Here is an 11,106-nt window from a genome sequence, read left to right on the forward strand (position 1 = left end):
GCTATCCCACCGTGGGGCCCTTTCAGTGACTCCTAAAGGGACGGCCTGATGGCAAGTGGCTCTTCTCATTGGCCTGGCTTCCCCTTGAGACTGGGGATGAGGAAAATCAAAGAGCAATGACCATTTCCTGGATGTCCTGGGTGTTTGCAGCAGGCCATGTACTAAGGATGCACATAAAAGCAACAATAATGAATCTCATTTAAACTTCACAAATGGAAGTCAAAAAATACCACCTCTATTATACAGATGTGAAAAGAGAGGCCCAAAGACCTCAAGCAACTTGCCCTAAATCATATCCTAATCAATCCCTAATCCTTAGCAGACAGAGAGGCAGGATTCAAACCCAGGATTCTTAACCAGTACCCAACAGTCCATCCACAATCTTAACAATTACCCTCTACTGCCCCTTGGGCCCCCTGTCCCCAGGAGCCTGGCCAGCCAAGACTCACATCCCCAGGTGAGTGGTAACCACCAGGAGTGGCTGTGTCAGGGCTACTGCCATTGATTTTCTTTCCTCCTGGAATGCCAGGGCTCTTCCTCCGCCAAAATTGTCTGAACTGTGGGAAAAAAGCAGTAACACTCGTGAGAACTATCAGCCCCTATAGCCACATCCTCCTTTACAGTTTTGACAAAATACTCTTATACACCATCTGATTTAATGCCACCAACCACTGTACAAGGTGTTGTCACAATCATTTAGTGACTGAGAGGGATTGATATCATGGATAGAAAAAACAAAAGAAAGAAAGAAAAAGGCAATACTGGAACTTAAACTCAGTCCTCTGACTCCAAGCTCTGGGGTTTTGCCTTGAATCAGCAGCTGCCAGGGACCAACACCAGGAGCAGAGGTAGAAAAGTAAGCATTAAGCAGGCAGGAACTGTAGGCCGTGTGGTTTAGAGTCATACATCCTCACACGTCTGTTGGTGTGAAGAAGTGCACCGGTACCTCTCACACTTTCATATCAATGTGTCCTCATGGCAGAAGGCAGCTTTTCTGTTAAATCTGAGAATTTATCAGGAAGATGACAACCCAAGCCTCATTTCAGAGAGAAGTCTGGTATGTGCTTGGAAACCTATGTGTCTGTCATCTCTAAGTACATTAATGTTTTTTCTCAAGAGAATCAAGGGAAAATGATGCTTCAGAAAGATGTCCCACATTTATCCTGTGGCACTCAAAGTACCCCAGGTTGAGATGATATGAGGAAGATTCAAGCTGTCAAGTTCAGTTTCCCAAGATCTATTCCGCAGAAGATGGGCAAATCTCATTTCAGAGGCCACTGACTGAAGGGCAGTCTGGTCCCAGAAGCGTGGAGAACTCAGAAAAAAATGTTAAAGTCTCTCTGGAAAGTAGAAGCCTGGGAGAAAACCAAACCAAACCCATTCTCCCATTGCCACCCAGAGATACTGTCAACGTTTTGAGCTCACGGGCAAAGTGTAGGCTTTTCCCACCGTCAATTAGACATTGTTAAGGGAGTAAGGCAGCCTGAAACCTCTCGCTCCTAGGTCCCATAGTCTCCACTCCCCTTCCAGCTGGAAATTTGTGCTGCAACCAGAGGAACCAGAAATGGGGTGAGAAAACTTAGGGGACTGGGTTGTAAGATCAAAGGCCGGTCTTGCAGCAGTAATGACAGTTCCTAGGGGGACTGTGACATCACTACATTCCACTCCTCCCAGGGGAGGGGACCACATCAGCGCGATGCCCAAGTAGCTGCTCCACGATGGGGGAGGGAAACACATGGTTTTGACCCAGGTCCTCGGAGACGCCAGCCCAAGAAGCCCAGGGAGGTCGAGCTTGGGGCAGCAAGAGGGGAGGGCAGAGTCTGCAGTGGGGAGCCCCAGGAGTCAACTGCACAAAGTCACCGAGGGACGACTGGCGAGGGCGGGGCCTGGGGCTGGGGGACCCAGGTCCTGGGAGACACAAGCCCAAAGAGCCCAGGGAGGTTGGGCTTGGGGTGGCAGGAGGTGAGGGCTGAGTGTGGAGCAGGGAGCCCCAGGAGTCACCCGCCCAAAGTCACCCTGGGGTGATTGGCAAGGGCAGGGACTGGGCTCCTTGCTGCAGGGGTGGGGCTGACTGACAAGACTTTGGTCGGGGGAGCCCAGAGGCGCTGGGGTTGGGGGACCCAGTCTGGTATGCCTCAGGAGTGGTATGGACTCTGGCACCAGCCTTGTCATCAGAGGGGCTCTGTGGCTGGGTTGGGGGCCATGACCTGGTGCGTTTTTACCTTTTTCTTGGCTGCGGCCAATTTCCCCTGTTGTGTTTTTTCTGACATCGCGGGGTGGGGAGGGAGGCGGGGTTGGGGCCACATCAGCAAAATCCCAGTGAGCACTGCTGAATGCCTCCAGTCAACAACCAGGCAGCTCTGTGACTGAGCCACAGGAGGCGTAACCAGGGCCCCACTAGAACGCAGAATAGGGGGCGTGGCCTGAATACTCCAAGCCCATTGGTCAGTGAGAAAGATGAAAGGGAAAGGAGGCGTGGCCAGGCAGCAGCCTGTCCAGAGGGACCTGTGACATCATAAGGAAAGCGGCCCATGCAACCACTGTCCCCGCCCACTCAGAGAAAGGGGAGGGGCTGTCCACTCTGGGAGAGGGGAGGGGCTGGATTTTGCTTTAAAAGCTTTGAAACTGTAAAAATAAACTTTAAAAACATATGTGTGTCTACTTTATATATATGTGTGTCTCTGTGTGTGTATCTATGTGTTCCTCCAGAGCTGTCTTCATTATCCAGCTTCTATGCAAAGTCTATGAATTTGGCCTATATTTTTCATCTTCAAATGGAGCACAGGAATTACCAGTATTACCTTAACTGAGATATAGATCCTATAAAAATGGAAAATCCATAGCATGCTTGATGATTAATGAAGCCAACTATAGTATCCAACATTCCAATAAGACAAAATAATCACAATGATTTCTCTTTTTTGGAAAAATATTTGTCTTATTCTCCTCCATTATTGTTAAGATTTTTAAAAAAAACAAGAAACATGTCTAATATCTTTAAAAGCACAAAGCTTTTGGGCCGGGTGCGGTGGCTCATGCCTGTAATGCCATCACTTTGGGAGGCCGAGGTGGGTGGATCGCCTGACGTCAGGAGTTCGAGACCAGCCTGGCCAACATGAAGAAACCCTGTCTCTACTAAAAATACAAAAACTAGCCAGGTGTGGTGGTGGGTGCCTGTAATCCCAACTATTTGGGAGGCTGAGGCAGGAGAATCACCTGAACCCAGGAGACGGAGGTTGCAGTGAGCCAAGCTCATGCCACTGCACTCCAGCCTGGGCGACAGAGCAAGACTCCATCTCAAAAGAAATAAAATAAAATAAAATAAAATAAAAATAAAATAAAATAAAATGCAAAATCAGTAAGAACACAAAGCTTTCAATTTAATAAGCACCTAAAGCTCTTTACTGGTTTCAAACAAACACAAGGCCCATTTTTCTAGAATCACCTGGCCTCTCTAAGCCTTGCAAATGAAACTGAATTTCTCACTTGATGCCTGGCTATGACTTGCAATCATTTTCATGTGCGTCCGTGTGAAGAGACCACCAAACAGGCTTCGTGTGAGCAACATGGCTGTTTATTTCACCTGGGTGCAGGTGGGCTGAGTCCAAAAAGAGAGTCAGCAAAGGGTGGTGGATTATCATTAGTGCTTAGAGGTTTTGGGATAGGTGGTGGAGTTAGGAGCAATGTTTTGCGGGCAGGGGGTGGATCTCACAAAGTACATTCTCAAGGGTGGGGAGAATTGCAAAGAACCTTCTTAAGGGTGGGGGAGATTACAAAGTACATTGATCAGTTAGGATGGGGCAGAAACAAGTCACAATGGTGGAATGTCATCAGTTAAGGCTATTTTTACTTTTTTTGTGGATCTTCAGTTACTTCAGGCCATCTGGGTGTATACGTGCAAGTCACAGGGGATGCAATGGCTTGGCTGGGGCTCAGAGGCCTGACATTCCTGCCTTCTTATATTAATAAGAAAAATAAAACCAAATAGTGTTGAAGTGTTGGGGCAGCGAAAATTTTTGGGGGGTGGTATGGAGAGGGAACAGGCGATGTTTCTCAGGGCTGCTTTAAGCGGGATTAGGGGCAGCGTGGGAACCTACAGTGGGAGAGATTAAGCTGAAGGGAGGTCTTGTGGTAAGGGGTGATATTGTGGGGATGTTAGAAGAAACATTTGTCATGTAGAATGATTGGTAATGGCCTGGATATGGTTTTGTATGAATTGAAAAACTAAATGGAATAAGAGAAGGAGAAAAACAGGTATAAAAGGTCTAAGAATTGGGATGACTCAGGACATCTGATTAGAGAGTGCCTAAGGAGGTTCAGCATAGTCCTGCCAGCAAAGATTATTTATTTACTTCAAGAGCTAAGAGTGGCAGTTTGGGGATGCCCGAGGAGATTATCAGCTGTGATAGCCTGGAGAAACAGTGTAAACCCACAGTGTAAACAAGAGCAGGGCATGTATGAGTAGTTGAGAATGGTGAATAGGAGTATGACTAGACAGAAGATAGTAGGGATGACAAGTTTTTTTGGGGCACAGTCTAAGTTGGTCCAGTGTCTGGAATGAGACTGGGGCCTAATAAAAAGGAGCTCAAATGGGCTGTACCTTGTAGCATTCTGAGGAAAGGCCTGAATTCTGAGAAGCGAAAGTGGTAAAAGTATTGTCCAGTCCTTTTTAAGTTGGTGGCTGAGCTTGGTGAGGTGTGTTTTTAAAAGACCTTTAGTCCGTTCTACTTTTCCTGAAGACGGAGGACTGTAAGGGATATAAAGGTTTCACTGAATACTAAGAGCCTGAAAAACTGCTTGGTTGATTTGACTAATAAAGGCTGGTCTGTTATCAGACTGTATAGAGGCGGGAAGGCTAAACTGAGGAATTATGTCTGACAGAAGGGAAGAAATGACTGCGGTGGCCTTCTCAGACCCTGTAGGAAAGGCCTGTACCTATCCAGTGAAAGTCTCTACCTAGACTAAGAGGTATTTTAGTTATCTCACTCGGTGCATGTTGAGTAAAGCTAATTTGCCAGTCCTGGATGGCTGCAAATCCTCGAGCTTCATGTGTAGGGAAGGGAGGGGGCCTGAATAATCCCTGAGGAGTAGTAGAATAGCAGATGGAACACTGAGAAGTTATTTCCTTGAGGCTAGATTTCCACGATGGAAAGGAAATGAGAGGTTCTAAGAGGCGGGCTAGTGGCTTGTACTATAGCATAGCCTGCCTTTGCTGGTGTGTGGCGATTAGGCCTGGTGGAACTGCCATCAATAAATCAAGAGTGATCAGGGTGAGGAACAGGAAAGAAGGAAATGTAGGGAAATGCAGTGAATGTCAGGTGGATCAGAGAGATGCAGTCATGAGGGTCAGGTGTGGTATCAGGAATAATGTGGGAGGCCAGATTGAAGTCTGGGCCGGGAACAATGGTAATTGTGGGAGACTCAACAAAGAGTGAGTACAGCTGAAGGAGCCGGGGAGCAGAAAGTATATGTGTCAGGTGTAAGGAAGAAAATAGATTTTGGAAATTATGAGAGCTGTAGAGAGTGAGTTGAGCATAGTTTGTGATTTTGAGGGCCTCTAAAAGTATTAGGGCAGCAGCAGCGGCTGCACGGAGACATGATGGCCAGCCTAAAACAGTAAGGTCAAGTTGTTTGGACAGAAAGGCTACAGGGTGTGGTCCTGGCTCTTGGTAAGAATTCTGACCGCACTAACCATGCCTAGGAAGGAAAGGAGTTGTTGTTTTGTAAGGGATTGAGATTTGGGAGATTAATCGGACACGATCAGCAGGGAGAGCACGTGTGTTTTTATGAGAATTATGTCGAGATAGGTAACAGATGAGGAAGAAATTTGGGCCTGACTGAAGTAATGGGGGCTGTCTGTGAAGCCTTGCGGCAGTACAGCCCAGGTAATTTGCTGAGCCTAATGGGTGTCAGGGTCAGTCTAAGTGAAAGCAAAGAGAGGCTGGGATGAAGGGTGCAAAGGAATAGTAAAGAAAGCATGTCTGAGATCTAGAACAGAATAATGGGTAGTAGAGGGAGGTATTGAGGATAGGAGAGTATATGGGTTTGGCACCACGGGGTGGATAGGCAAAACAATTTGGTTGATAAGGCACAGATTCTGAACTTGTAAGCCTTGTCTGGTTTTAGGACAGGTAAAATGGGGGAATGGTAAGAAGAATTTATAGGCTTTAAAAGGCCATGCTGTAGCAGGTGAGTGATAACAGGCTTTAATCCTTTTAAAGCATGCTGTAGGATGGGATCTTGGCATTGAGCGGGGTAAGGGTGATTAAGTTTTAACGAGATGGTAATGGGCATGTGATCGGTTGCCAGGGAAGGAGTAGAGATGTCCTATACTTGTGGGTTAAGGTGGCGGGATACGAGAGGAAGACGCGAAGGAGGCTTTGGATTGGGGAGAAGGGCGGCAATGAGATGGAGGCGTGGGTTGGGGAGAAGGGCGGCAATGAGATGTGGCTGTAATCCAGGAACAGTCAGGGAAGCAGATAATTTAGTTAGAGTGTCTCAGCCTGATAAGGGAACTGGGCAGGTGGGGATAACAAAAAGGAGTGCTTAAAAGAGTATTGTCTAAGTTGGCACCAGGGTTGGGGAGTTTTAAGAGGTTTAGAAGCCTGGCTGTCAATACCCACAGCAGTTATGGAGGCAAGGGAAACAGGCCCTTGAAAAGAAGGTAATGTGGAGTCGGTAGCCCCCGTATTGATTAAGAAGGGGAGGGGCTTACCTTCCACTGTGAGAGTTACTTAAAGCTCAGCGTCCGTGATGCTCTACGGGGCTTCCAAGGCGATCAGGCAGCATCAGTCTTCAGCCGCTAAGCTGAGAAGATCTGGGAAGGAGTCAGTCAGAGAGCCTTGGGCCAGAGTTCCAGGGGCTCTGGAAGTGGCTGCCAGGTGAGTTGAACAGTCAGATATTCAGTGGGTTCCCACACAGATGGGACGCAGCTTAGGAGGAATCCCAGGCTGTGGGCATTCCTTGGCCCTGTGGCCAGATTTCTGGCACTTGTAGCAAGCTCCTGGGGGAGGAGGTTCTGGAGGAACGCCTGGCTGCTGCAGTTCAGGCATTTGGAATTTCTTGTGTGCTGGAGATGTGGCTGGGGTTTGTCTCACAGTGGAGGCAAGGAATTGAAACTTTTTTCTATTATTGTACACCTTGAAGGTGAGGTTAATTAAGTCCTGTTGTGGGGTTTGAGGGCCACATTCTAATTTTTGGAGTTTAATGTCGGGAGCAGGTTGGGTAATAAAATGTATATTGAGAATAAGACGGCCTTTTGACCTTTTAGGGTCTACGGCTGTAAAGCGTCTCAGGGTTGCTGCCAAACGAGCCATGAACTGGGCTGGATTTTTATATTTGATGAAAAAGAGCCTAAACGCTATCTGATTTGGGATAAAGAAAAAGGAGCATTAACCTTGACTATGCCTTTAGCTCCAGCCACCTTTTTAAGAGTAAATTGCTGGGCAGGTGGGGGCGGGCTAGTCACGGAACGAAACTGTAAGCCGGACCAGGTGTGAGGAGGGGAGGTGATAAAAGGATTATAGGGTGGAGGAGCGGAGGCTGAGGAAGAATTGGGACCTAGCTCGGCCTGGCGAGGAGGGGAGAGGTCAGATGGGTCTGTAGAAAAGGAAGATTAGAAAGACTCAGCGACGCTTGGGGTTGGGACTGAGGGGACAGGCGGGAGGGAAAGAAGGAAAATTCGGGACGAGTTGCACTGGGCACAGAGACCAGGAAGGGACTGATGTGTAAAAGAATGCCTGGACGTCAGGCACCTCAGACCATTTGCCCATTTTACGACAAGAATTATTTAGCTCTTGTAGGATGGAAAAAATGAAAGTGCTGTTTTCCGGCTATTTGGAACTACTGTCGAGTTTGTATTGTGTTTCACGCGTGTCCGTGTGAAGAGAGCACCAAACAGGCTTCGTGTGAGCGACATGGCTGTTTATTTCACCTGCGTGCAGGCGGGCTGAGTCCGAAAAGAGAGTCAGCAAAGGGTGGTGGATTATCATTAGTGCTTAGAGGTTTTGGGATAGGCGGTGGAGTTAGGAGCAATGTTTTGCCGGCAGGGGGTGTATCTCACAAAGTACATTCTCAAGGGTGGGGAGAATCACAAAGAACCTTCTTTTTTTTTTTTTTTTTTTTTTTTTGAGACGGAGTCTCAGTCACCCAGGCTGGAGTGCAGTGGCGCGATCTTGGCTCACTGCAAGCTCCGCCTCCCGGGTTCACGCCATTCTCCTGCCTCAGCCTCTCCGAGTAGCTGGGACTACAGGCACCCGCCACCACGCCCGGCTAATTTTTTGTATTTTTAGTAGAGACGGGGTTTCACGGTGGTCTCGATCTGCTGACCTTGTGATCCACCTGCCTCGGCCCCCCAAAGTGCTGGGATTACAAGCATGACCCACCGCGCCTGGCACAGAGAACCTTCTTAAGGGTGGGGGAGATTACAAAGTACATTGATCAGTTAGGGTGGGGCAGAAACAAATCACAATGGTGGAATGTCATCAGTTAAGGCTAGTTTTACTTTTTTGTGGATCTTCAGTTACTTCAGGCCATCTGGTTGTATACGTGCAAGTCACAAGGGATGCAATGGCTTGGCTTGGGCTCAGAGGCCTGACAATCATGAAAACCCGAGAATTGTGTTATGTCACTGTCTATTGCTTGTTACCTGAAATCCACAGTCGGCTGGGATCAAGGGTTGAATCCTTCATGATTTTCTCCATAACCTGTGTGGTTCTTAACCCAGACCAAACTAAGCTTTTTTCTAGAGTTCTACAATTTACAGTTAATAGACAAGAGTGGTTCTCAAAATGTAGTCTATGGACTAGCAGCACCAGCAGCACCTGAGACCTTTTTATACGTGCAAATTCCCAGGCCCCGCCCTGGACCTGGTGAATCAGAAACTCTGGATTAGGGTTCAGCAATCTGTGCTGCAGTAATCCCTCCAGGTGTTCAAGAACCTCTGGCATACAGCAGGTAGTAAAATGTGTTTCCTTCTGTAGGTCCAAAGCCAGGGTTACCATATGTTCTGCCTTGTTATGAAACAATGACATGCAATTAAAAGACATAAATCTCCTTTCTACTCCCACCCTCCATCCAATGTATTTTATTTTTATGAGTTCGATAAGAAAACAAGTGGCCATCAGAGATTTAGTCTAAAAAGTATGTTTATAAGTGTCCGTTCCCATGCAGCCTGATCTCCTACAAAACCATTTACATCCTCTTACATCTCAAGTTTTAAAAAAGTATCTTCACAATGTAAGACTCAGGCACACTAGCAGTTCTATAATGAAACACCAAGTAAATCAGAATGTCCAACCTTACTAGAGAAGAAAAGTGGAATCATTGGCTATATTTTCAATTGCGTTCAACAGGAAATTTAAGTTTTGAATTTTTTTTCACCTTCACACTTCCAAGTTAATAGAATTAAACCAGAATATGCCATTCTTTCAAAGCCTCTAGCCAGGCAAAGTTTTACTGTATTATTTCTTGCTTTCAATGGATATAAAGCAGATTCCTGGTAGGCACATTCTGTATACCTGCAAAGGTGCAGAACTAAACAGTTCCATCTGTTCAATATTAAACCAAAAGTGCTGTAGACCTCGGATGGTGAGTGTAATACTTCAGCACTAGCCCAAAGCCTCAAATATGAAAAGATACCAAGAACGCCACTAGCAAACAAAACTAAACTCTCGGCCAGGAGCAGTAGCTGACGCCTGTAATCCCAGCACTTTGGCAAGCCAAGGTGGGAGGATTACTTGAAGTCAAGAGTTCAAGACTAGCCTGGGCAGCATAGCGAATTCACATCTCCACAAAAATTTTCAAAAATTAGCTGGGTGTGGTGGCACACAGCTGTAGTCCTAGCTACTTGGCGGGCTGAGGTGGGAAAATTGCTTGAGGCCAGGAGTTCAAGGCTGCAGTAGCTATGATTATGGCACTGCACTCCAGTCTGGGTGACAGAGCGAGACTTAGATAATTACATTTTCTCCTGCTCCTGTTTACACTAAAATCACTAAGTTAAAAGGCTTTCAAATTTGGCAGGATAAAAATTAAGTGAAATGTGACTTTGGAGCTTGGCTAGTGAAGGAAAGAAAGAAAAAAGGGAGGGAGGGAGGGAACAAAGAAAGAGAAAGAAAGGAAAGGAAGAAAGGGAAAGAAAAAGAGAAAAAGAGGAAAGAAAGAAGAAAGAGAGGGAGGGAGGGAAAAGAGAAGAAAGTAAGAACAGAAAGCAAGAAAGAAAAGAAAGCAAGGAAGGAAGGAAGAAAAATAAAGAAACAAGGAAAAGAAAGAGAAAGAAAGGGAAAGGAAAGGCGAAAGAAAAGAAAAGAAGGAAGAAAAAATGAAATGACAAATTACTTACTGGGAGAAAGTTTTTTTAACCTCAATGACAGATAAAAGGTTTGTATCCTTACTCTGTAAAGAAATCTTTAAAATTACTGAGAAAAGAAACAAGTGATTTTCAACCGAAAATGGGCAATGGAGAAACTGGCACTTCTCACAAGAATAAAAATGGCCAATGGCATATAAAAAGATTCAAAAGCACAAGAAATCAAAGCAATGTCATGAAAACGAGATTTTTTGTATAAAGGCAGCAAAGATGACAAATGGAAAAGGGAACCTGGAGCTCTGTCCTTGTTGGTGGGAGTATAACCTGAGTCACTTTTCCTGGAGAATAATTTGAAAATTTCTATTAAAAACCCTAAAAATTATTTTCCTCCAGAAATTCTACTTCTATGAATTCAGTCCAAAAATGTTTCCTTGAGCCCATTAAAATGTATGTATAAGAATTCACCTCTGGGGCAGCAGTGATTAACTTAATATACATCCAGCTATTAAAAATGATGATGCCAGGATATATTTACTGCCACAGAAATATGCCCAAAATATAGTAAGTGACAAAAGACTATATATTACAATTCTACTTTTTTAAAGGTTTATATGCATAAAAACATATAAAAAGCAACAAACCAGAATGTTCTGAGTGGCAAATTAAAGATTTTTCTTAACATTTGTCATCCAAATTATTACAAAAAGAATGATTTCCTTTATAATCAGGAATAATTGTTATTTTCATTTATTTATGTTTAAATCTCTTTTCTTTTTCTGATTTTTTTCTCCTGTTTGTAT

General features: G+C 45.4%; 1 pseudogene; it reads right to left on the reverse strand.

Annotated features, from left to right (window-relative positions):
- Positions 1-1,502: 1,502 nt before the first annotated feature.
- On the reverse strand, positions 1,503-2,172 carry LOC115838280 (annotated as a pseudogene).
- Positions 2,173-11,106: the final 8,934 nt, after the last annotated feature.

The sequence above is a fragment of the Nomascus leucogenys genome, chromosome 14, assembly GCF_006542625.1.
Source record: "Nomascus leucogenys isolate Asia chromosome 14, Asia_NLE_v1, whole genome shotgun sequence".
In the NCBI taxonomy this organism is placed as follows: Eukaryota; Metazoa; Chordata; class Mammalia; order Primates; family Hylobatidae; genus Nomascus; species Nomascus leucogenys.